This window comes from Tamandua tetradactyla, chromosome X (assembly GCF_023851605.1).
Source record: "Tamandua tetradactyla isolate mTamTet1 chromosome X, mTamTet1.pri, whole genome shotgun sequence".
NCBI classification, from domain to species: domain Eukaryota; kingdom Metazoa; phylum Chordata; class Mammalia; order Pilosa; family Myrmecophagidae; genus Tamandua; species Tamandua tetradactyla.
The window spans coordinates 170,635,247-170,662,245 of NC_135353.1; the positions used below are offsets into that span (position 1 = coordinate 170,635,247).

General features: G+C 35.8%; 1 long non-coding RNA gene across 3 annotated transcripts; it reads right to left on the minus strand.

Annotated features, from left to right (window-relative positions):
* On the minus strand, positions 1-26,992 carry LOC143671529 (uncharacterized). Of its 3 annotated transcripts, none has more exons than XR_013169589.1 (14): positions 26,329-26,992; positions 24,145-24,253; positions 22,960-23,062; positions 22,711-22,772; positions 22,090-22,267; positions 20,486-20,620; positions 15,851-15,901; positions 13,541-13,632; positions 13,345-13,453; positions 5,637-5,768; positions 4,910-4,983; positions 1,921-2,022; positions 795-820; positions 1-209 (listed from the first exon to the last, which is right to left on the minus strand). It is a non-coding gene; the product is annotated as an uncharacterized LOC143671529 (long non-coding RNA). The 3 variants fall into 3 exon arrangements; XR_013169587.1 differs by having other exon boundaries at positions 15,851-19,615; XR_013169588.1 differs by lacking the exons at positions 13,345-13,453; positions 13,541-13,632; positions 15,851-15,901; ... (4 more) ...; positions 24,145-24,253; positions 26,329-26,992 and adding an exon at positions 6,243-7,489.
* Positions 26,993-26,999: the final 7 nt, after the last annotated feature.

Consider the following 26,999-nt stretch of genomic DNA (forward strand, 5'->3'; position numbering starts at 1 on the left):
ATGGATAAAATCGTTTATTTAATTACTTAGAAATCAAGTCACAAAACAGAGTCTAGAGATTGACTAGAAGAAAAATCATGGGGTAAATATCATCATTTTCTTGGATAGTAGACTAGATGATTTGAAAGCAAAGGCTGTTTATCTTGCTATCCTTGGTTCAGAAGCCATTGAGAAGATGATGTAGTTTCTATTCTTGATGTCATTATCTTCTTCAGCCATGTAAAATAAGTTAAATATATAGATTAACTGATGTTTATAAGGGTGAGGGGTCAAAGAATGATAAACGCAATTGCTAAGAACAAAGGGGAAATTCCCATACAAAACTCAACCGAAGCCATTCTAGGTTTGTCGTGTGTTGGGTGTACATAAATCATTATATCAGTGCATTTGTCTGGAGTTGCTAAGCTACTTTTTCAGGGCTCCAGAACATATAAATTATTTCTGCCGTAGTTATGTACAACACACCTCTTTTAGGAGTCTCAGTCTTAGATTAGTTATTTTTTGATGGTTTAAAACTAAACTCATATGGACGTCATAGGTTTTGTCATCCTTCTGGTAACACAATGTTGTTACTCGATAATTAAAAATCAATAAGTGTATTTCTACCCCACCCCCCAAATAAAAGAAATTTTTAAAAAATGGTGCTGCAATACCAGGATAGTCACATGGAAAAAGAATGAAACATGGCTCCCACCATCCTACTTACAAAAACAAATAAATACAAAAAACCCAGCAAGCCAAAGGGTAAGAAAGTACCAAAAAGTGAAAAGTATGGATAGTGTAGTTCTACTTACCTACTCAACATCCTCAGGACAGGTATCTGTGACAGAATGAATAGAAAATTAATCATCAAGGTTTCTCAATATTTTCAAGGATTATTTTAAAAACATTCTTAAAAAGGTCATTTGTGAGCAAAAATTCTGTTTATGGCCCATAACTAGTGGCTGTTTTTTTTTGTTTTGCAGTTGTTTTTTTTAATTAAATAATGTAGTTTTAGAATAGTTTTAACTTTAGAGAAAAAAATCACAAAGATAGAAAAAGTTCCCATATAGCCTTTATCCAATTTCCACGATTCTTAAAATCTCTTAGCATGAATACATTTGTCATACGTAATGAACCGTAGCAATGTCCATATTTAATTGGGATTTTCTTAACTTTTGCCTACTGCTCTTTTTCTGTCCCAGAATCTCATCTAAGACACCAGAATACATTTCATCATCATGTCTCCTTAGCCTGTTCAAGACTGTTGCATTTTCTCACGCTTTCCTTTTTTGGGATAGTCTTGATGGCTTTCACTACTAATGGTCAGGTATTCTCTAAACTGTCCCATGAGGTAGGATTTTGTGATAGTTATTTTTAGAAACTATATTTTGTTTTTCAATTTTTATAAATAGAGAAGTTATGGACTTACAGAAAGCATGCATAAAATATAAGATTCCCATTTGCCATGCCAATATTAAAACCTTGCATTAGTGTGGAAATTTTGTGACATTGATGAAAGCACATTTTCAAAATTGTAATGTTATTCATAGTCCATGGTTTCACTCAGGGTTCCCTGGATGTGTCATGAATTTCAACAGTGTTAAAAAATGGCATTCTGTTACAATCTTTAGAAACTAACATTTCCTATTCTAATGACATTCAGACATATATTTTTCTGTGATGTGAATTACATTCACAATTTTGTGGTACCTCCATCCATTCCCGAAACATTCCCATTGCTGGAAATGTGAGCCCTGTACATTTTAAGCCTTAACTCCTCTTTTTCTCTCCCCATCCCATCCCCTGTTAACATATATTGTACATCCTGACTCTGTGAGTTTTTTTATTCTATAAACAGGAAATTAAAACCAAGAATCATAATAGGATAGTTTGATATCAGGTTCGCTTTATCTTCTAGGGAAAGGATAGTGGTGTTACCTGTATCGATGATATTTAAGATGTTTTCTTCTGGTATATCCTGTTTGATAGTCATCTCTACAAACTTTTTATAATCTTCGGTATTGACATGATTGCTTCTTGCTGAATATTTAGAGAATAAGCAGAAGAGATGGCCATGAGTATATTCAAGAATTTCTGAATTTCGAGTGAGATGACAGAACATGGCAATTAAGTCTTCTTTACTAAGATTTTCTACAGTCCAAACATTTAACGTTTTATCTTTTGCCATTTCCTTAGAACTACTGAGAAAATTAAAGACTTGTCATCCTATAACCTTGACCACCTTGGTGTAAGATACAGATGCTCAGTGATAGTCAAGCCTGGGACTTGCAAAATTCTGAAAATGGTAGGGTCCCTTTTGTCTCAATGAACCTAGTGGAATCTATACCCTGGTGTTCCAAAGAACTCAATTTTCCCTTTTGTCAAAGAAGAAGGTCATTGTCTATGTTTCTCAAATTTGGTTCTACTGTTGGAAAGGCTCAAATACACCTATCAATAGCCTTGGGGAGTTGTTCAGACATGTAAAGTATCCATTTGGGGGGAACGCGTGATGGAAAGGATAAAATATGATTTAGTCTTTTTGCTTTTTGTTTCCCTTTTTTTTTATACCAACAGAATAAGTGTTGCTTAACAGTTGTGATTAAATGAAGGATTTGGAGTTGAGACACACACGCTGAAGACTAGAAATGAGTTAGGCTACTGAATGTAAGTTCCTAGTTGCTTAGGAGATAGAGCCCATCTTTACTGGTAAGTAGTATTTGGCTACAATCTCATGGGCCAATGTGAGTACCACTAGATATCCAGGTCCAGTGCATGGTACTGTTAGAAGAGCCTCCTGATAGGACCCCATAGCAGATGTGTTTTTGCTATCTCTATGGACAACGGTTCCACATTCGCTACTGGAAAACCACAGAGGCTAAATTCTCATGGGTGAATATTTCTCCACTCTAAAATGGAGCTATCTATAAAAGCTAAATAACATGCCCACCCACAATTCTCTTCCCAAATATAACTGATGTAAATATGGTTTATTCAACAAAGAATAAGTGATTATATGTACCTTTCAATGAACTTACATGTGTGATTTTACCATGCTTATCCACATTAACACCATAAATTATCATGATCCGACTATTTACATAAAGAATCTTGAAATTATTTTTTTCAATGACTGAAAGAGAAAATATTTCAAACCTCACTAAATTCATGCATTTTAGTTTTGGTACATACTTTCTCAGCATAGGCTTTCTAATTTTTCGTTCATAATGACCTCTCTCTCATTAACACTCCTCAAACACACTGAAATCGATAATGAATCCTAGCATCAAATGGAGCTGTTTTTCATGCCATTAACCTAATCTCATAAAGATACTCGGTCTTCATGATTTTCTATCTATGACCACATTGTATGTCTACAAGTGATAACAAAGCTCCTTAAGCTATATGAAACCTGTATATTTATGGCAAGCTGAGTCCAGGAGCCATTTCATAACTACTCAGGAGAGTTGGTTGTTAAGTTTTCAGGAATTTTTTTTTTTTTTTTTTTTTTAAAGGAAAGACAGAGAGAAGGAAGGAAGGATAGAAGGAAGGAAGGAAGGAAGAAAGGGAAACATCTTTAAACATTTTCTTGTTTTATTGTATTTTGTTTCTTTGTTTTTGTTACATGGGCTGGGGCCGGGAATCGAACCGAGGTCCTCCGGCATAGCAGGCAAGCACTTTGCCCGCTGAGCCACCGCGGCCCGCCCAAGTTTTCAGGAATTTTTTGAGTCAAATGTGAAGTACAGCCATTACTAGATTACGTACATACATACATACATAATCTGTCATTGATAATTTGGATTTAAGTGACTAAATGTAGGGCATAGATGAATTAGAAGACTGAACCAAGAAATGCATTGACATTGGTCTGAGTAGTGGGTAAGAAGAGAAGTGTTCTAAATGAATGCACTTTGGTGAAGACCATGAAGTACATATGCCCGGGTTTGGCTTCTTATCCAGGCTGCAATTAGACTTGGATTCGGTGAAGTTGAATTGACTAGATGGAATTTCTTTATTACATGGTGTCCTACATCAAGTCCAATAAAATTCACTTCTCACTGTTTCTTACAGAAATACCTGAAAATAAAAACTAAACCAACAGGAAAACCCAGCATGCATGGAAGGAGGTTAAGGTGACACCGTTGCTTTTATTATTTTCTTGTGCCAATCATCAATGAAATTGAAGAAGTACAGTAAGTAATTGAAACAGTAAGCTATGAATTCATGTATTGGAAAATTCTTGGGAACGCATTGTATGTGCTTGTATTCCAAGTAGAAACTGCCACTTATTCTTTAAGAAGTATTGTCAGACAAAATCATCAGCTAAAATAGTTATTTTTCTATTGAAAAATCCACATTTAAACATCTGGTCCCTTAATTTTATGGTGCTTGTGTTTTGAACTATATGGATGGAAATTTGGGCTGATTTCCTCCCTGCTTTCAAATAAAGCTCAAATTATGTCAAAATTCTATTGGCGCTCTTTTACTGCTATAACATTATATCAGCAATTATTTTTTTTAGAATTGAAACTAAGCCCATCATATTTACTAAACTGATTTAATTAGTTAAAGGCAAAAGTAATCTTGGCAGCCAAATAAGAGGTCAAACAACATAGAAATAATTGGTGTAATTTTAAGTAGCTCTAAACATATTCCTATGAACCTGGTGATATTTAATAAGTTTGCTGGGTCATGTTTTAGATACATATAATAATAGCATTTCCCACAAGGATCTTCTATGAAACATTTCCCTGAGTTTGTATGACAAAATGAATGTTTGGAACACGAGATGAATTTAAGGGTTGCATTTGTAATTAGCATGGGTATTTTTCTAGAATCCAGATATCTGGAATTCCTGGATAGAGCTAAGGCCAGGGATTTGACACACTTCATGATATGAGACACTCACAAGAGGACATCATTTACTTACAATCAACCTCGTTTACTTCATCTTCGTCTGCTCTCAGTCCTTCTGTGGTATGCTGTTGGCACACCCCATTCACCCTTGAAAGAAATGAACATATCCCTGCTTCCTCATTCACTCTCCAAGACTCTTTTATTTGATGTGAGGTAATGCCAAAGTTAAAGAACATATAAATGGTTAACAGCAGATTTTTTTTTTTAGTCTTATGCCCATCTGTCCAGAATGTGCAGAGTTAACCTACTCCAGGGTTTTCACACCAGAATATTTATAGACAATTCTGGATTCATCATCATTTGTCATAGAACTTTGTTCTGAGCATCTTGGGACATTGAATATCCTTGGTATCCCCCAGTAGATGCCAGAGTAACCACGCCGCCAAGTTCAGACAGGAATGGCATCTCCAGCCTTTGTCAGATGCCTACCATTCAGGAAGAAGAAACACATCCACTTGATGTCAACTATAGGATTCCTCTGACTTAGGCAATTCGACCCTTTCCTTGTTTCTGTCCAGTGAGCCATTTTTCCACTTACATAAACTATCAGTGCTTCCCAGACTCTGAAGCTTTCATTCTTTCAGAACTAGGTCTACCATTCTGTGAATTCATGTAACACTGAGGAAAAAAGTTAACTACATCAAAAGTTTAGAAATGGACAGAGGAGAGGTTTTCTCCACTGCCTCCTTCTCTCCAAAATTAATGATCATTTTCCAGATGGCTCGTTAAGTTTTACTTACTTGATATAAAAAGTGAAGACCAAATTTCTGCCTCTGTTATCTAAGTCTGTCCTAAACCCAAAGTGGGCCATGTTTGACTATCTTGCTGATGCTATCAGATGCTAAGTAAATCGTGTGCCATAATCCTGTAATCTAAAAAGAAAACAGTTTCGTAAGAAAGGTTAGTCAAATTCTATTCTCACCCACAGCCATCCTAAACATTGCTTCTACTTTACCTCGAAAGAAAAATGGAAGCATATACTATTGAACAGAACAGGGTTCCACTCCATAATGAGGATTATAGACAATGAAATAATGATCTAAATTGAGGTATGAAATAAGGAAGTAGGGGCTTTTTCTTAAAAGAGCTAAAACAGCATCATCTAATGTCATAGGAATTCAAAGCCAACATTCTGTTTATTGGGCTTTTTCATTTATAGAGAATAAGGTGAAAATATAGAGCTAGAAGACAGAGAAGGATGTTTTATATATATATGAATCTGTAGATGGAGAAAAGATTCAGACACTGGAGGATAAACCTTCTATTCCACAGGGAATAGAAGATTCAGAAACATACCTCACCCCATAGGATAAGACTTTATCCCCAGCCCAGTCTGCCCCTAGTACCTCAGACTTCTCTTTCTCAGATGGAGAGCCTTGGTCAGCACAAACCAGACCAAGTACAAGAGTCAGCAGCAGAACCTTCATTTTGTTGATTTTGTGGCTTGTCAATCCGACTTCTGCAGTAGCAGAGGGCCATCTCCTCACTGGAGACAATGAGTCTCCATCTCACATTATACTCTTTTCTTTTTGACAAGACATGTACTTTTCATTGAGCATAAGAAAGAAGTCGTTCTTGAGTCTTTTTCTAACAGCCTGGTCAGCTGTGATGAGTTTTACTTGGCTTTAGTTCAACTGATTAATGAGATAAGTCTCAAGAAGCACTTGACCTGGCTGAGGCCCTGATCTTTACTCTAAGTGAGAGAGCACAATGCATCTGAGGCATTTCAGTGGCAGTAATATCTATTTTTCCTTATACCCTGAGTTCAGAAACAGGGTATGCAGTTCAAAAAAAACAACTTCATGAGTCCTGCATTATTTCTTTCATTGAGAAGGAGCATTCAAATTCATTTTTTGAAATCGTTACTCCCTGTTTAATAACATTAAAATATGGCACATAAACCAAGAATCACAACTTTTAGGATGTCCATCGAAGGGGTCTATGTTTAAATCTTACAAAACATTTCAAACAATAATGCATTTTTAACTCTTATGCGAATATGGTATCATTCCCCAAATCAGTTTCTCCAGTTTGAGTTTGCCATGTGTGTACAACCATATCTCTTCATATTTAATATATATATATATTATATATAATAATATAGAGAGAGAACACATAGAGAACAATGGAACTGAATTGAGAGATTCAAAATCAACCTTCAAATTTATGGCTTACTGATTTTGGACAACGGTAAACATGAGCCAATTGGGAAAGAACACTTTCTTCAACAAATGGTGCTGGGACAGCTGATCTTCAAATGCAAAGATTGAATATGGACCCCTAACTCACACCATAGAGAACATCAATCCAAAATGAGTGAAAGACCTAACTATAGGAACCAAAACTATGAAACGCCTAGAACAAAACAGGGAAGTATCTTCAGAACCTTGCGTAAGGCAATAGGTTCTTACATTATACACCTAAACCAGAATAAATAAAAGGAAAAAAGGATACATAGGACATCATCAAAATTAAAATTGTTAGTGCATGAAAGGACTTTATCATAAAAGTAAAAAGACAGCAGACTCAATGGGAGAAAATATTTGAAAACCACATACGTGAGAAGGTTTCAATATCCAGAACATCTAATGAAATTCCATTTTCCTTTGTAACAATACAAAGACAAATAGCCCATTTAAATAAGGGAAAAAAGACTTGAATAAATATTTCTCCAAAGAAGATATAAGAATGGCAAAGAGCTTGTGAAAAGATTCTAATCACATTAGGCATTACGGAAATGCAAATCAAAATCTCAATGACAGTGATACCATTTTACACCCACTCGAATGGCTATAAATATTGGAGAATTATTTTTAAAAAATGGAAAATGGGAATATATACCACTACGGTTGTTTTGATTGAAAATTTCGTAGTTCCTAATAATGTTAAGCATGCTCAAGGGTAGCATCATGCTGATGCCTCAATTCTGACTTTTTCATGATCTTAGAACTGGAAATCTGTAACCTAACAGATCCCCTTTGTAAGAACCAATCCATTTCTGGTATATATTGAAATGGGGTTAAATTGGGAAATTTAGGTTGCATATATATTTATTCATGTTACTTGAATAAATTTTAAAGAAATAGGACTATAACAACACAACCAAGTGATGGATTTTATTGAATAGTACAATACATGTTCTTTCAGGAATTATAATAAATCTATGCCACTATACAAGTTGTTAATAGGGTGCTATATTGGAACCCTGTGTGCCATGCATGATTTTTCTGTAAACATAAAACTTCTCTAATTAAAAAAAAAAAAAAGGACCACTGACATACTCCAAAATATTGCTACTCCTAGAAATGCATGTGGAATCATTTAGGCAGGGATATGGATGTAGACAGGAATTGTTTTATCCTACAAATTTCAGAGAGAGGATTTTCTAGAAAGAAATAAACCATTATCTCTGCACTATTTTCCTTCAGTTTAATGTTCATGCATTAGTAAAATTTGGTTTCCGTTTCCTCTGTGTTTTCACTTAAGGTCCTGTGTTTGATTTGCCACATGATGGGTATTTCACTTCTTCACGATATTTTGAGTCAGCCTCTTGACCTAATTTTTTATCAAAGTGTTCATCATCATTTAGATATGAATTTCATTTTTACCCACAAGTTATTACCGAACATTCACTTGTCCTATGAGTGACAGAAAAAGCCAGGGGCACCAACGATCAATTGATGACCGACTGTTTCCAATCCTGAGCACTCGGCTGTGCAGCAAAGGGCTCATCTATTTGGAGTGACTTGATTAACCTGATAAACTTTAGGAAAGTATATTATAGACCAACATTGTCTTCTATACAAAGAAATTATATTTTGGAGCACATCTACTGTAAAGTGTTTGATGGACATTCAATAAATACTGACGCAATACGTGAGTGCGCCAGGTAGGGACTCAGCCTGGAAACACAGCTGTGAGCAAGATGACACTGGCCACAATCCAGTGAGGTTCTATTCCTGTAAGAGTGATTGAGTACAAACACTTGAACCTGTCAAAGGTCATGTGTATATACACACACACACACACACACACACACACACACACACACACAGGATGAAGAATAAACAAGATAAAACAGAGTGTTCTGGGAGTTCAACCTTGAATGGAAAAATTACTTTCATAGGGAAGGGCTTTGAGCAGAGTCCTGAGAATACTTAAGCTGTCACTTATGTGTGTATTTTTGTGCAGAACATGCTCGGCTGTGAGAATAGAAAGTTCCCACGTCCTTTGACCATTCCATTTTTAATTGATACAACGGTCCATTTGGTTGCATCAATTAAAATGCACATGTGTATTCACTTGGCTTAGTCATCTCCAATTAGGCAAATTGTAAATACTTGATACATTTTAAATGCTTCATTGGTTTGTGCTTCAGGTTGTCAACCCATTTAAAGATATTTAGAACCCAGTAGTCATGATATACTCAAAATGGTTAATATGAGAAGTTAGAATGTATGAGCTCTCTATGCAACAACATAACTAATCTCTAAACTATTGACTGAAATGTAACAGAAACATGAATCTCCTTACATTCCTCACATTGTGTTTGTTTAAAATGAACAGTATAAAATATTATATTGGTATGCACATGAAAAATAATGTGTATTTAAAATGGAAACCTATGCCAAATGATCAGAATACCTAATGTTGGCAAGGTGTGACAAGAACAAGTTCTTATGGGAAATATTTTAATATTAACTCATTTCTCATGTGCCTATAAATATTTTTGCCAACAGTTAAGGCTATGCTAACCTGATAAAGTGAAAAGGCAGAACTCCTTCATGCCTTTTTTGAAAGCTCTGTTTCAGATTAATGGATTCTCTTTCTATAATGACTGAAGGAATTCAGTACTGAAAACTTCTGGATCTGGAGAAATTTTATGAAAAATTCTTTAATACTAAGTTTGAGGTCTTTAATAGATAAAGTTTTCTTTTTCTTCTTTTCTCAATTTCATAGTATATGTTTTAAGATATAGTCCCATTTCAAAGTTTTGGAATTTGTGGATACAAATTGATTTATAGTTTTCACTTCATTTCTGTGGGATTTATGGTTTCTGTGTTGTAAAATGTTCACGAACAGTTTGCAAATTTTTTTAAGCTAGGCCTTGTTTTACAGCATCAATTTTCATGTTAGGTTAGATCCACCGCCATCATTCCCTATACTTTTGCCTATATGCATATCCATCATATCCAGACACATCCTAATGCCAATCTTCAAAACTGCAAACTTATCTGCTCTTTCATGCAAATGCACTCATAAAACTTTGCCCTTCAATGACCTTCACTGCTATCGACTGCCTTAATAGCATTTGTCATTCATATTCTTTGGGTTTTGCAAACTACAGGCCATCTTGAGGCTGGTGAGGGTTTGGAGCTGTATGTGGAAGAGATGTTCTTAAAACTAGGAGGAGATATTCTTAAAAGTATTCCATTTCTGCATGGGTGAGCCCATTGTAAGTGGGACCTTTTGCTGGGGCTACTCTATATAAGGCACGGCCCCCCTCAATCATGAAAGTTGTACTCCCTTATCAGAATCTTTATTTAGAGAATAACATTCAGAAAGTCATGGAAGCAAGAATCTGAAATCAAGAGAACCCAGAAGAGAAGGAAGAGGCCACCATGTATTTTTCCATGTGACAAAGGAGCCCATGACCAAAGATACCCATCTTTGGGAAGAAAGTATCCCTTTGTTGATGCCTTCCTTCATTTGAACTTTCTTTTAGCCAAAAGTCTGTAAGCTGACACATTCCCATTTTCATGCTGATCCATTGCACGGCACTTTCTGGAGAAGGCAAGAAGACGAAAACATAGGTGTATGTGTCTCTATAACAAATGTGCTCATCTGATGTCCCACCACAGTGCCATGTTGCTAGATCTCCAGGTGGCAAGCAACTTTTTATTGTGGTATACGATGGATGTTCCTTGTGCATTTTAATGACATTGCCATTCCTCAGAAACCCCCGTCTGCTGTCCTCCAAAGCCCGTGGAAATTCCCTCCCCTCTAGGTTTCACAGTTGTGTGAGCTCCATTTCTGCACTGATACTCTTTGATACCTCCCTCAGGGCTCCACTGAGCCTATGGCCATCTAATCCTGCACCTCTCCCCTGCAGCCTCATTGCTTCCTCTTTAAAATAAGGAAGCGCAAGAAGTCCTCCCAATTTCAGAGCTCAGTGGTGTGATAGGCATTTCCTCTCAATTCTGATGCATCTTAGACTGTCTCTGGGAAAATCACCCCAAGCAGCCCAGTGTTTCCTTCTCATAATAGGAGTGGCACTTCTTTGTTAACCTGACCATACCTTCTTCACAGTAAAGTGAGACTAGCCCCTTGCCTGCCTTATTAGCTCCTTTTCAGATTTTCCCCTTGACACATCCTGGGACAATCTATTCAATTTTCACCCAAAGTGTTCTAGGTAGAACACTGATTCCATGAGAGGATATCTCCTGGAGAGCTCTCTTTGAAGGTGAAGGGGTGATTTGGATATCTGATGAATTAGATTACTTTTCCAACATAGACAAACGTACCTTGCATTTAATAAAAAAAAAAAAAAAAAAAAAAAAACTTGAAACATTTAGAAGTCTGGTGATACTATCTTACAGTGATAAGTGGAGATGGAAAGGGTGATATATCCAGGGAAAGTCAAGGCTCAGTGGGAACAAGGGATGCTTTCTTCTTATTGACTATTCTCACCAGGGAGAAATAACATGTTTAGGTTACTTGATGCCATTATATTCTACAGAGCAGTGAAAACAGGATAGAATATTAAATTGAGTTAACTCTTTAACAGCCTGATAGGAGTCAGCATAAGAAGTGGGGGGTTCAAATATAAAAAAATGGGGAGTTAATGCTTAATTTGTACAAAATTTCTATTATGTAGGCTTATTATAAACTTTTGGAAATGATGGGTGGTGATGGTAGCACATTATTGTAAGTGTAATTAATAGCACCAATTTATATATGTGAATGTGATTGAAAGGAAATTTTAGGTCATATATATCCATTACTAGAATAAAAATTAAGGGATAAACATAGAAGTGATCCCTATTGTAAATGATGAACTCTAGTTAGTAGTACAAGTATAAAATTGTACTTAATGTTCTTACAACATCAAGTTGTAAGAATTACAACATCAAGTTGTAAAAATTACAACAAATGTAATACACTAATATATCAGATGTTAATAATAGGATTCTGTATAGAAAAAAACATCAACTAATGTAAACCAGATACTGGTTAACAGTACAATGTTAATTCTTTCATCAATTGTAACAAAGGTACCACATTAATGCCAACTGTCAACAATAGGGGGAATTTGAGATGGTTTTAAGGTTTCTGTGATTTTTTAGTAAATTTACTGACAATTTAAGAATTTAAATTTTTGTTTAAATTAATTAGGGGTTAAATGAATTAGGGGTTCAAGGATTAGAAGAGATATTGGGCTTCTCATATGCTACAGGAATTTTTACATGGAACTTAATACCTTGCATTTCCGTAATACGGGAGAGTCCTTTGAACATTTTCCAGGATATATATGCATATATATATATATATATATGTATATACACACATATGTATGTATACACACACAGAGATATATACAAAGTGGGTCTTGGATTGAGTTATTCTCTTCTCTTATAATTATGATTTAATTATGCTTAAAAAAATTAGCAAACTGTTCGTGAATATTTTACAACACAGAAACCATAAATCCCACAGAAAGGAATAACAATAAAACAATAAAAAGTTGCTTGCCACCTGGAGTTCTAGCAACATGGCACTGTGGAGGGACATCAGGATAGGATTTGGACCCCATATGTAGGCAGTTTGATTTCCATCTTTCCACCAGTTTTATTTACCACCAGAAAGAAAATCCAGACTTGAGCCTATATCTGTGTCACTTTCTGAAGTCGTCTCCCTTTAAGAAGCATAAAAGTCACACTCATTTTCCCATACATAGGATGATTTCATTAAATGTAGTGCACGTGTAAAAAAGGGGTTGATGGGCCACCAAATGACTCTCCTGATAATGAAAAGTGGATAAGTGTGTTTGCAGGACTGATAATTCTCCACACGTAATTCTCCAGGATTACTGCTCCATGGACAGAAGGAAGACAGGGCTAATTGTATAAGATCATGGATTGAACCTTTCTCTCCTTACTCGGTGTTCCCATACTCAGACCACTTCTGCCACATCCCCCTAAATCAACATCATTTGAAAGAGAATGCATTCTCACCAAAACTGGGTCTACCCGAATTACCTCAAACAATATGACCTTGTAAGGCTCCAGTACACGGTAAACTGTTATGTAGAAAATATTATCTAATGGCACAATTTCAGTTACAGGCACAAAAAAATAGGTTGCTTTAAAAAAGTATGGCACCTATTCAGTCATAGCAATTAACTCTTGAATTGCATTTTATAGTGGCATTGATAAAAGTTGAACCTACTGATGAAATATAGCAGCTCTGGAAGTCACTGTTTCCAATCCGTGGGTTCTTAGGGCAGGCATTGGGGAAAAAAGGAAGGCGGCAAGTACAGATTTAATAGAGACAATTTCTGGAAAAAGGAATTGAGAGAAATGAATTCGTTTCCTAATAGTATATTTATGTATCAGCCATTCAAGAAAAAGTGCAGTCATATTACCTGTTTCAGTGAGATTTATGATATGTCCTTCTGGGAACCTCTCTTTCCTTTGGACTTCTCAATGAATTCTTCATCAATAAAATTTTCTATGCCTGAAAATCATCATGAAAAAGGAATCTCATGTCATAGAGAATACAGAATAACCCTCAATGGCGTTAAGCATTCTGCATTCAAAAATATCTATGTATATGACAACAATGGATTTGATGGAAAAATATTAATGAACGTTTATTTGAAACCCTGAAATTTATTTTTAAAACTTTCATAGAAAGGAAAGACTTCAGGTTGACTTCAATATGGCCATGTCAGAAATGACTCATGATTAAACCACTGAATACTTTCACATTGGGTTGTGATACAATACTGAAGTTAGCAGTCATCTCTATGACCAAGTGCTTCTCATACACACAGTGCGAGATAGTGTAGCATCTTTTGTACATAATTTGGAAGAAAGTTTTACCTGCATGTGTAGAGGGAAAAATAAGTTGAACTTCATGTTAATTGATTCTACATTACTGTTATCCTCACATAGCGAGCATATTGTTGAGAATACTTCCTATAAAAGTGACATTTCATTACGTCTTTGCAGCAAATATTATAATCAATTATGAAAGCAAGGAAGTGGGACTTGGTTATGGTAGCAGGACTTTTCTTTAGGACCACTTTTACATACAAGTCCACATTTCAGAACTTCTAGTCTTACTACAATGTCTCAAAAACACATGTTCTAATGACACCAAATTTTTTTTAGAAACATGAGCCCATTGTTATATTATAAACTTGTTGTGGTTGTTCCTTCCAATTATAACAGCAAAGAAATCGAACTGATTTTAGGGCTGAAGTCCATTTACCACACACAGCTTTGCTGATGTGCTGTATACGTGTCTTGTGTACCTACCCTGGACAAGACTATTTCTAGATACTTGAAAGCAATCCTTGCCTTTTTTCTTGTGAGGAGCAGCAGAAAGTGACATACGACAACTACTCTACAATCTACCAAGGTAGGTCACCCTCAACCCTCTGAGTCTGACCATCCATCTGAGCAGGATGCCTATTGTGCCGATAGAATAAATCTCAACTGAGTTTTAGAATCATGGAACCCTGGGGCATTGACTCTTTTAACCACAGTATAATCCACAACCTTACTTAAATCACTTATCAAGATTAGCTTTTATAGCTACTCCAATATGTTTCTTCCTAAAACATCTTTAGTTTTCCATAGTGAAAATTCCAGTAGCACCTCAAAGAACTTCAAAACTTTACAGCTCAAACATACATGAAGCTCATGGAAGTGCACTGGACACTCAAAGAAACTTGAGTTGGGACTCTTGATATACTATAGTATGTGCATCTTTTCAGATTCTTAGTCAACAAAGAGGGCATACAATAGTGTTTAACCAATAAGAGATTTTGCATAATAGCTACCTAAAAAGGTTTATGAAGGCTTTGAAGGTTAAGGATATCATTGACATAATTACCTCTTCTCAGAACTTGCATGAGAAGGCTACTGATAGGATTTAGTTTGTGAAGACTTCACATTATTTTCTCTAAGATAAAGCTGGTTATTCCACCATTCTAGCTCCCAAGGGACCTGAACAATAAAGTCTACCAGTATCTCTTTCTCTCCTCTTTGTACACTTTTTTATCGGTTGAAAATCCACATGAAGTAGTATGCCAGAAAATGGAGAAAATTAAAGATGTGAGAAAACATTCATAAGACATACAAAACAGAATTGATAGGAATCAATAAGATTAAAATCCAACATATTGGTTAGTATGTACTGTTGAAATACAAGCACTGTGTACAACTAGTGAATTGTAGGGCAGTACCTCTGGCAAATATATTTTTCGTTAGTATGGTCATTGCATAGTCATTGTGTTGTATCTTATGTGAGATAAGTGTTAGAAACAGCCTTCATGCAAATAAATTTTAATAAAATATTTAGACACTGAGCCATTTAAAATGTGTGGTATTTTTGATGGCCAATGAAAAGAACAAGGATAGAGATCTGATCCAATACCCCTTTTTTGTTTTAATAGAATCTCGGATTATGAATAATTGTGCCTGCTTTGAAATGAATGTGCTTGATCTAAATAACTCTTTTCTTTTCTGTATTTTGAATTAATCAAATGATACCTATAATGGATTTATTAGGATGTTTTAAGAGTATTGACGAAGTGTACTTGGTAATAGAAAATAGAGCTTAAATTTTCAGCTGATTAGGCATTCAGATATGGGAAGACCCTGCATGAATTTGACAAGTGATTCAATTCTGTATATACTTTTATGATGGAAACAGTGGTATTTACCTTCAACTTCATAACAATTTCCTTCTGTTTATCTTCCAGTTGAAGTTTGTTCTCAAGTGTTCAGGGAGAATACAAAAGAAAAATCGCTTCATGTTAACTGATATACATGGTACAATTTCCATATAAATTAGGATGTTCTTTGTCCCTAACAAAACCATTTTAGGCATCACTGAGTGCCTTTACCACAGGGTTTGACAAAGAAGGAATGTCTCTATCTCTATCCAGGGAATCAGAACCCTGATCCCAAGGAAAAGAGCCACCAATATAAGTTACTCTCAAAGCTAAATAAACACAGGAAAAAAGGTAGAAATTTAGAAGAGAAGAAAAAGATAACCGTCCCTTCCTTAAAAAATAAATTGGAAAAAAATCTTGAACTAGAAGATATAGATATCAAGAGAGGTATTTTTGGTACTCAACATCAATAGTTATTTCTTCGTAGCCAAAAATCATTCCATAGGTGGGAAAAAAAAGTTTACCTCATCAAAATCATACACATTTTTTCCTTCTAAAAAGACTATTAAGAAATTTAAATGCCAAACCTCAGGTACTCATTTACATATACCGAGAACTGTGCAACTGTATGTATAAAAATATACAATAGCTTATATCTGGTCATTTTATATACACATACACACACACACATAATCATGATAATTACATGAAAATATATGATTGTGTATATATGGAAGATATTTGCAGTCAGGATAGATGAAGATTGCACACAATAAAAATAAAATGAGAACAAGCAAAGTAAAAATTGGTAAGTTATTTGAACATATGCTGCAACCAAGATTGGTCATGTGTATAGATGTTCACTATCATTAGCTGTGAGGTAAACGCCGATTAAAACCACAGTGAGATACCACCTCACATACACTCAATGGATGAAACTGCAAATCACAGCAACACCAGGATGGAGAAAGAATGTGGATTTCCTGACCGTCATCCATGGCTGGTGACAATGGAAAATGGTTCAGTGACTTAGAAATCTATTTGCAAGTCTCTTATAGAGAAATAAGCATGTATTAAAAGATATGGCCTGTCATGAACGAGTCTAGAATTTTAGGTCACTCATCATTCTTTGCTGCCTGTCACTCAGTTCTTTAGTGAGATGAGTCAAATGCAATTTCACTGGTTCTTTGCCTTAAGGCAATGTCCATGGCATTTGGGGTCTTATACCAGTGAGGTGGACACAAACACAGAGGGGCTTCTAAGGAAAAGCTTCGGGACCATGTTCTGGGGCATAATCCAGACATTTCACACAAATGTGAAGCCAGACCATCTCCTAAGGGTCAAACATTTCTGTGGGGTTTGGTTTGTGTAATCTTTTTATATATGACATGAAATTTATGTCATTAAAATCAATACGATGTACACAGGCCTCAAATAGCCCATTTTGGTTCATATTCTCTTTGTTACTAACAGCAACAAAAAAACACATTCCAGTGCCCTGAAAACAATAAACAAAAGTTCCCATAAGGTATTTTAGTCAAACTTCATTTCTCCACGATCATACATCATGAATTGCACTTCCCCTTTACTTTGCCTTAAAAAATTGATATTAGCGAATCAAATAGGGCTTATGAGTAGATGTGAAAAATTATAGTCAATGGTAACAGAAAATCAAGTTACTCCTGATATGGCTAAAGCTAGGTCATCAAATGCTAAGGGGAAGTCACATTGCATGCCTGGGGTCTTTAGCTATTAACCATAAAGATACGTATAATAGAAACTTTGTAGCTGAATAAGGAAAGTAGTTGGTTAGACCAGATGATCCTGAACAGAGACACATGAAAACCACAACAGTTTCCAAACACCTCCTCTGAGCCAGCCTGCCCCTAACACCTTTGAGATTTCTCTCCCAGATGCACATTCTGAACAGCACAAATCCAGAGCAACTACAAGAGGCAACGGCATCAACTTCATATTCTTGTTCCATGTCAGTTTCTCTTCTGGAGGCACTAAGTTTGAGACAATATTTGGCAGAAGATTCTGAATGTCTACCTCTTTTTGTATCATCTCTCTCTGGATGTGGTGGTTTGTGATCAGGTTGTCAAACTTAAAAAATCTTGAAATGTTGACGAGAAACATCCTACCTGGCAGCCTGAGGCAAGCCTTGGGCAAATTGCTCTTTCTTCCTGTGTCTCTCTAAAAAATTTCAGGAACAGGGCCTGTGGGTGTGGCTTAGCTGAAATTTACCTGTCCCAGGTGAGATACAGGGACCTGTCTCTGTTCTAGGGTCTGTTTTATTTTCTTCCTGTGGATGGGCCATGCCTCCTTGCTTTGGATACCACTTTTTTTCCCTCCATGGAAAACAGGGCAATTTAGTCCATATATGGTCATTAATCTGGAGTTTGATTCCCTGTGGGCTTATTGTTGTGGCTGATTTCTCTTACATCTGTTTTCCATTTAGTGACTGGTCTGTAGGAATTCTTTCGATTCTACAGTCCTTTAGGATCTATACGGTAGACAGTATGTGCAGTCTCTGCTGTGTGCGCTTGCATATAGGCATGTGTTTCTGTTTTATTTCCTATTTTTGTCTTCGTTAATTCTGTTCTCTGAGGGGGTCATCCCTGTGTCAGCATAGCTCACTGTTCATACACTGATTTCTCATTCTTCCTTAAACCCCTTGACCAAATGGACCCAATGTACATTTTGGCAGACCTTCAAAGTTCAGGCAGCTTACAATTACCCAGGGATGGGATGTTAATGGGACTGTGGGTCTTTCCTGTATCCTTGCTTTCCAAACATCCAGGAATAATATTAAGATTACAAGGCTTCCTATGAAGGTCTTGTTTTTCAAACCTCCCTTTTACATTTTTGGCTAAGCTTCTTGCTTGCTTAAACACTAATGTAGCCATAGGGAGCTAGGATGGATTCCATCCACCCTGTTTGCCACCTGTCAGTTGCTTGTTTTTGACATTGCCTCTGGACATGGGGCATTTTTTTCAGCACAGCAGTTAAAGATGGCCCTCTTCAAGGGCAGTGAGATGGCTGTTCATGTGTACCAAGCCATAGAGCTGAGTGTGATGATAGCAGCTCCAAGTAAAACACTGAGTCCCCAGTCTTCTCAACAAGGCCCAGTAGTTTATCCTGAATGAACGCTTTTCAGATTACTGTGTACGGACTTGCTTTAGCTTTTATCAACCTAATTTAGTAAAGATAGTCCATCTTTCATGATTTCCTAACTATGACAACAATGTATGTCTGCCAAAATAGCAAAGCTCCTCAAACCACATGAACATGGCATGTTGATGGCAAGTGGAGACAAACAGCCATCTCACAGCAACTCACAAGAACTGACTGGTAACTTTCCAGGAATTCTATGAGGCAATTGTGAAAAAAGCCATTGTATATATGTTACATGATATAATATTACATTATATTATGATATATAATTATAATATACATAATAGGTATTATGTGTACATATATTATGTGTAGACATATTATATTAACATTATATTATTAATTTGTCACTGAGAATTTGGAGTTAAGCTTACAATATGAAGGGCAAAAACACAATGAACTACAAAATGTATCAGTGTTGGCATAACTGAGTAATGGGTAAGAAGAGAGGTTATCTAAATGGCTGCACTTAGGTAAATGTCATGAAGTATACATGCCCAGGTTTGTGCTCTTATCAGGGCTATAATTATACTTGCTTTAGGTGAAGTTGGATTGATTAGATGGAATTTCTTTGTTGGACAGTGCCCTAAACCAAGCCCACTAAAATCCACTTCTCAATGCTTCTTACAGAAATACCTGGGGAAAAAAAAGTAAAGGAAAAGAAAAACCATCATGTATGAAAGGAAAGCCAGTAGAAAATACTACTTTTATTATTTTTTGCGCTGGTCTTCAATGAAAGCAGAATTGAAGAAATGTGATAAGTAATTGAAAGAGCTGCAAAATCAGGTATTGGCAAATTCTTGGGTATGCATTCTATTCTTTCAAGTAGATCCTGCTGATTATTTATTAAAACATATATTCAGCCAAGCTCATGACTTGAAATTGAACAATTTTTTTCATTAAAAAATCAAACACTGAAACTTCTAGCCACTTAATTTTATGGTATCTCTGTTTGAAAATAAGTTATAGCTTTTTTGAAGCACATGGATAGAAATTTGGACTAATTCCTTTACAGCCTTCAACTAAAACTCAAGCTATGTCAAAATTCTTTTCTTATTTTTATTGCTATTTTCATAATACAAATACATTTCTGGAACGCTTCATATTAAACAGTTTTGTCCTGTTTTTTTTAAGATTTAAATAAGGTAAAGGCAAAAGAAATCTTGGTGGCTGAATATGAGGCAAACTATTAAAACAGTTGGGTTAATTTTAAGTAGCTTTAAAAGCATTCACTTGCATGTCATGCCATATTAAATAAGTCATCTTGGCCATGTTCTTATCTTATACATTTAGTAATAGTTCCCACAGGGACCTTCTACTACATAACATTTGTCCTGATTTTGTATGACAGCGCATATTTGGAAAATCGAATGTTTCATTTATAATTAGTATAGGTTTTGTTTTAGAATCCAATTTTCTGGAACTCCTGGACAGAGCTAAGACTACGAATTTGAACATCTTCCATGGTTTGAGACATGTAGTCACACAAGCACATCAGCTACTTACAGTGAAGATTGTATTTTTGGTCTTTTCCTGTCCTCACTTCCTCTTCTGTGAGTTTTCAGCATTCACCATTAACCCTTGAGACAAGACAAATTTCTATGATTACTACTCATCCACAGACTCATTTAACTTGAGCAACTGCCAAGGTAAAAAAAAAAAACACACACACATTAATTGATAAAAAGAATAGACGTTTCAATCTTATGGTTTCAACCTTACAGTCATTTCATCTTTCTAGGAACTGCTGGGGCAACGTATTCCAGGGTATCTCCACCTAAGCACTTATCAATATTCTGGACTGATAATTATTTGTCATGGGGCTTTGACCTCAGCATCTTAGGATGTTGAGCATCTTTGGTCTTCACCCACCAGATGTGAGAGCAACCACTGCTCCCACATTGAGGCAACAAAGTTATCTCCAGTGTTTACCAGGTGCTGCTGTTGGACAAGAACAACCACTTCCTGTTGAGAATAACTGCACTATTCCTTTGATATAAGCAATTCCACCCTCTTTTTTCTATCCCATAGACTGTTCCTCCAGCTCTATCCTAAATGTCAATGCTTCACTCGACTCTTCAGTATTCACTGTTTCGGAGCTTAGACTGAAATCTGTGAATTCATGTAATATTCTTGAGCAAACAATACTCAAATATATCAGAGATAGAGAAATGGACAGAGATATTGAACATCAAAGAGTCAGGTAGACATTCTTTTGAGTACAGCATATCTCATAGAGGGGAAAGTTAGAGGAAATTTTATGTAACTTGTTTCCAGTGCTTGGAAAAACTGTGAGGCATCAACCACATAGATTCTTAATAGATGACTGATATTAAGTTTCCATCTCAGACTTCCAAAACAGGAGTTTTCCTCACTACCTCCATCTTTCCATTATTAACAATACTTACTCAGATGGGCTACTCCCCTCTTTGCCCCCTCAGAAAATAACATAAGGTCATCCTCTGGTGGCTCATTAAGGTACTGGCCATATATTGTGAAACTAAGAGCATCCTTCTAAGAATAATTATCAGAGATGCCAACCCTTGAACATGATTCTGACATTTCAATGCAATTTGACCCCACACCAATCTGGTGAGTTATCAAAAATTTTTCTTCCTTCCTGTATGGTAAGTTTTGCTTACTTAGTGTAAAATGAGAAAGATACATCTTTGCCTCAACCTGGCTGGATACCTGGCCTTTACTCTGAGAGAACATAATATACCTGAGATATTTCAAGGACAGTATTATTTATTCTCTCCTATACCCTGGGTTCAGAAATGGGTCAATAGTACAAGACACGTTACTTCTTTGCTGCCAAGGTACACAGCTCCACTGATTTTCTATGGTTGTTTCTTCCTGGTTTAATGACATTAAGACATGGCACCTAAATGATACATCACAACTTTCAAGAGATCTATCATAGGGGTCTATATGTAATGCTAACAACAAGAACACATTCTTAACTCTTACCCTACTATGGTATCACTCCCAAGCCCATTTCTCCAGTTTGGGTTTGCCATGCATGAACAACTAAATCTCAGTAATTTTCTGTGTACATTCCTGCCTTATTTATGGCTCCAGGTATCATGAGAGATGACCTTTCCACTCACCCTCTTGAACTCTCCAGATGGTACCTAACTCAATCCCATTTGGAGATTTCCTAAGGCAACCTGCATGGATTCACTGTTTCTAAATATCCAAATGACATGAAATCTGCCATCCCCTTCTTCCTCCAGCCTCTTCAATCCTCCTGATTATGATGACCTCCCTGGGTAAAGGTCCTGCCCACTACCAGAAAAAGGAAAAAAAATTATTTCTACTGCTCCATTTTTCTAACACATTTATTAGAAACCACCCTAAGCTACTATATATTCACTCACTTATCTGTCTTTCAAGCCACCAGAAAAGGGTACTAGATATCCCCTACAGCTTTGACTTATGCCATTGCTGATTGTCTAAGTACTAGCTGATTTCTGTTACTTTCCCTTAAATGATCATTTGCATGATCCTTGCATGATATTGCTTTGTCCCTGAAATTGCTTCTGTGCTCGTGACCCCAACCAATTTGACCTTGTAAATTCTCAGTGGAAACAAAGTTACCTCCCATCCCAAAAATGTCCTTTAGCAGGAAAATTTCAGTTATTGGCACAAGAAAAAAAGTTTCTTTAAAAAATAGGCATCTATTGAATTATTTAATACAATGAGAGAGCAAACAAGAAAGTTTAACGTACTAAAATACAGGAGACTTTGGTGTTTCCAATCCCCTAATTATCAGAGCTCTTAGGACGAGTGTCTGTGAAAAAAAAAAGGATCAGGAGAAAAGCAAATGATGGATGCTACTTCCAAGGACATTTTCAGTTACAGATTTTAGTAAGCATAATTTCTGGCTAAAGGAATTTAAAAGAGATAAATTGGTTTCCTGACAGAATGTTTATATATTAGATGAATAATGCATTTAGGAAAAAGAGTCACATTATTACCTGTATCACTGAGTTTTATGATATTTTCTTCTGGAATCCCCATTTTCTTTGCCACCTCTTTGTACTTTTCAATTGTGTCATCATCAGCATGACTTTTTCCTGGCTGAAAATCATCATGCAAAAGGAAGAGTTTCTCCATTAAGACCCAGAAGTTCTCAGAACATAAGTGATATGCAAGGATATCAAAATCAGCTCTTCTTCCAGAATTCAACATGCTCCATATTAACATGTACCACATCACAAATATCGATGGCCCAACTTAGTTCCACAATGGAAATTACATGCAATCCAACCCTGTGAACTTTCCCTTGCCCACATCATCTTCTAGCCTCACCGGATAAAGACCTCCATGAATTTAGGTACTAAATCTTCTAGAATCTTGACTTTTCGCTCCCCTCCTACTTTGTGGAATCTAGACCCAATACATATACCTTGTTCTTGACCCACATAAACAGTAATATGTGTCAATCCATTGCCAGGAGCCATGCCCCCCTGACAGAACTATTGGAGACAACTTATTATCATAGCATATTCTTTTTTTCTCAAATTCCTATTCTTGTGAATTTGAACCACACATCCAAAAAAATACAGTACAAGTGTCAATGACTTTACAGTTATTTGGGGATTGAAACTGTCAACATATATTAGACAATAGATGTGGACAGCAACTTATTAGCATAGCACATTCTTTTTTTCCCTCAAATTCCTGTTCTTGCAAATTTGAACCTCACATCTGAAAAAAATGTAGTACAACTATCAATGCCTTTACAGTTATTTGGGGATTGTAACTGTCAATATATACTAGACAATAGATTTGAACATTAAATTTTTATGAAGGTTTATAATAAACTCTGGAATCTGTTTTTTTTTGTATGTTTGTATGGAGGCAGTCACATTTCAGTCTTTTTCAGTGTGAGTATTCTGTTATTGCAGCACCATTTGTTGAATTTTTTGTCTGCTTATTTGCTTGCTTGCTTGTTGTTTTTGGGAAGTGCATGGGCCAGGAACTGAACCCAGGTCTCTCACATGACAAATGAGAATTCTACCACTGAGCTACCTTGCACCCCCTGGAATCTATTTTTAAATCTGTCATAAAAGGAATATCTTTAGGTTGACTTAGAAATGGCTATGGCTTGAAAGTGCTTTAGTGCATTAAATCCTTTGAGATCTGGATGTAATACATACCAAGTGGTCCAGTTATCTCGGTGACTGTGCCATTCTCATCCACATTGATGAGATATCCCATTATATCATCTACCATTGCATAAACAAATTGGAATAGATTCACCTGCATCTGTAAGGGGGTGGAGTAAAAGCAACTTGAGCTACTCAATAGAATAACACTAGATTAGATTTATCCTGGTTTATTGAGCACATGGTTGACATTGCATACTACACAAGTGACCTCCCTCTCACTTCGTCTTTGCAGCAAATGTTATAATCAATTAGGAGAGCCAGGAAGGTAGTAGGAGCTTTTCCATGTGGCACCTTCACACAAAGGTCTACATTTCACAACTTCCAGTCTTATCACATTTCTAAAACATGCGTTACCAGTGATGCAATATTTTTTGAACATGAGAACATTCTTCTATTATGAATAGATATACATTTGTTTTTTCTGTTCCTTCCCCTTACATTCCCAATGAAACTGAATGGACGTTAGGATCAAAGTCATTTTACCACCCACAGCATTGGTAATGTGCTGTGTACGTGTATTGTTTGCCTACCCTGGAATAGACCAGGTTCTGGACATTTGATCACACATCTTGTCTTTCCTTTGAACCACAGCCCATGAGTATTATGTCTCAGGTTAAATCCTGTCACTGACAAAGCAATGTGAAATAAAGACAACTTTGCTTCTGAGGAGAGGCAGGAGGTAAGAGTTACTTTTCTTGCTAGGATAGGACACCCTCAACTCTCTGGGACTTAGTCACCTTTCTTTCAGTTATGCCACTTTGAGGGAAGAGAATACATCCTGATCTACTTTTCAGTATTGCTACATCCTACAACTTTCTATCTTCCCAACACAATATGATCTACAGGCTTAATTAAATCATGTATCAAAATTTGTTTTTATACCTGCACCAACATTTGTTTCTTCCTGAAATGTCTTCAGTCTTACATAGAAAAATCCAAGTAGCACCTGAAACAACTTCAATATTTTATAGCCTCAAACATGTATGTCAATCTCATTGAAGCTCACTCTAAACCTGTGGAGCTTATGATGCTATTGGAATATTTTCTAGCATATATTATACATATCTCCTCAGATACTTCGTCCCAGAGTTTGTACAATGGTTTTACCAAAGAGAAGTTTTGCAAAAAACAGTATAAATAGGTTTATGAAGTTGATAAGGGTTATATACACCATGACATAACTATCTTTTCTGAGAAATTGTGTGGGAAACCTACTGCTGGCATTTCACTTCTGATAGTTTATATTATTTTCTACAAAACAAAGCTAGTTAATTTGTCATTACAAGTTCCTATAGGCCTTAAAGGCATCCCATATCTTTCACCCTTAAATTTATTGCATCAAATTCCACATAAAACAGTATAAAAGAAAATGGGGAAAACTAAAGGTAAGATGTTAAAAGACATTCATGACATATACAAAAGAAATACATAGGAAGGATCACTTGCATTTAAGGACTGTTGATATACAAAAAATGAAACTGGTGAATTATAGGGCAGTTTATCTGGAATATATAGTTTTTATTAGTATGTTCATAGCCTTGTCATCAGGCTATGTCTTATTAAGGCAAGGGTTAGAAACACAGATCCACACAATTAAATTTCAATAAAATATTTAGCCACCAAGCCATTTAATATTTAGTATTGTGTTTATAACCACTGAAAAGAAATCTGTTCAGATATCCCTTTGATTTTTTTTTCTGATTATGAATAAATGTGACTGATTTATATAAATCTTTGATTTCTTTAGAATTTAAAATAAATCATTCCTTTAAGGGATTTATTAAGATATTTTTAAAAATCATTTGTTAAGTGCGCTTGGTTATACAAAATATACCGTAATATTTATACTCAAGATAGATATTACTCTTTAGTTTTTAAGAGCACTAAAACTTACTTTTTTGTTATCTCCCAGCCCTTTCCTATAGCATTATGAAAAATATATCCTCAGCACAGGTTCTTAGTCAATGGGCAGAATTGCAATCAAAGTTTTACAGGCCTCCACAACCTATGATTTTTCCCACTGTATATGACAATTATTTACTTGGAAAATTATGTGGCTGCTCTTCTAATTGTCAACTGAGCAGTAATTCAGATATATAGAGTTCTTCTAACAATTTGAGAGAAGGAATTCTATTCTGAAAATGCCTTTAGCAAGAAAACATTGGTACTTACAGTCGATATTCATAAAAATCTCCTTTGGCTTTGTTTCCAGTTTCAGTTTTTTTGTACGCATTTTCCATTTTCACTTGAAAACAAATAGCTTTATGTTAACGGATATACATGATAGAATTTCCATAGATATTGGGATGTTCCTTATTTAACCTTAACAGGACCTCAGATTAGGGTTCATCTGAGGGCTTTCACAGCAGGACCAAAAAGAAGGAATATCTTTTCCTCTACCCACAGAATTACAGTAGTTATCTCAAAGATAAACAGCCACCAAAATAACAGTCATGTTTAAAGATATATAAATGCAGAAAAAATGCACACATATAGAAGAAAAAAACAATCTTCTCTCCCTTAAAATAAAAAAAAAATCCTTAATTTAGGAGGTTTAGGTATAAAGAGAGATATTTGTGCTTTTGAACATCAATGATTTTTTAGTAGACAGAAATTTAAGCTAAGGCAGAAAAAGAACTTTGTTTAATCTCATCAAAATCCCAAACTTCTTTTCCTTCAGAAACACCATGAAGAAAATTAAATACCAAGCCTCGTGTATATAGCACATATACCCATTTCTGTGCATGTGTATGAATACATATCTAATAGATTACAGCTAGCCATTATGTATAACGGATGTGATAATTATGTGATAAAATACTTGATATATGTGTATATATATC